Genomic DNA, 1,297 nt, shown 5'->3' on the forward strand with positions numbered 1-1,297 from the left:
TAGAGAGATTTATATATATATATATATATAAGGTGGCTATAAATCTTTAAAATCCAACAACCCAAAAGATAAACAGGCAAAAAGCATAAACAGAATAATAACAGAAAGACATGAAAGAATCATAAAAACATAATAAAACTTATTTACTTCACTCAATAAAAATGAAAAAAAAAAACACAATAAGATGCTTTTTTAATCTATCAGGCAAAGATTTTTTAAAGTTTTAACAAGCTGTTTGGAAGAAGTTGTGGGAAAATGAATATACACTGTTGGTGGGAATATATACTGGTATAACCTCTGTGCAGGGCAATTTGGCAAAATATCATGTGGTTTCATAGATCCTATTTATCTTTCCCTCTAACCATTTATTTTACTCTTTCACTCTCATGGTTCATTTACCTCCCTTCCTCAAGTGCTTTCAAACATGAAAAAGTATACTGTAAGCGGCATTTGCACACAGAATATCGTGGGCAGTCTGGCTAATGTGACAGCATCAGGAAGTCTCCTCTTCTAGTCCTGCTGTTACATCATATTCCCACCTCTCCACCCAGCATCCCCGCTGCAGGGAGAGCCTCCTCTCCTCCCAAGCTGACTTAAGCACCAAGCAGTGGTTCAAGACTTGTTTTCACAGTTCTGACTGTGCTATCAGAAGCTTTTTAAAAAAAAAAAATGTGCTTAAATTCAGAATCAACATGTGGTTGTTCTTCTTTGTTCTCTTCTCTGATAGCTTAGAAGTATCTAGCAAAAATCCAAGATAGAGGCAGGAAAGAAACCAAGCAGAGTGGGACCGGTGGCCACCAGAGGTTGAGAGGGCCATTCTTACAGACCATAGCGGAGATTTAACCCTTTTTCCTGATTGGTTTAAAAATCTGACCAGACTCCACTCCCATCGCAAGCTTTTCAGCGCACAAGTCCCTGACCTAAATCCCCAAAGTCGCTATCAGTACTTTAAGAACCAGCTGATTCTTCATCTTCTACCGACCAACAGGCAAAGAAGTTGCGGGAAAGAGAAGCTCCCAATTCCTGCAGGAAGGGGAAAACCATTCTTCGCAACAGTTTAAGAATCCCAAAGTAGAATGCATTTTTTTTCCAAGAGAAAAACAACTTAAAGATATAAATCCATTAAAATGTAGAATGAATACATAGAAGAATGATTGATAACAGATGACATTTGAACATTTTATATGGTACTTTTTACATTAGAGGAAAATCTTCAGTCACTGAAAATATCTTAGAAGGATTCTTGTTCCATTTTTCTAATACAATTCTTTGATACACATGTATACACTACAGTCAG

Source organism: Bison bison, unplaced genomic scaffold, assembly GCF_000754665.1.
Source record: "Bison bison bison isolate TAMUID 2011002044 unplaced genomic scaffold, Bison_UMD1.0 scf7180017864205, whole genome shotgun sequence".
Taxonomy (NCBI): domain Eukaryota; kingdom Metazoa; phylum Chordata; class Mammalia; order Artiodactyla; family Bovidae; genus Bison; species Bison bison.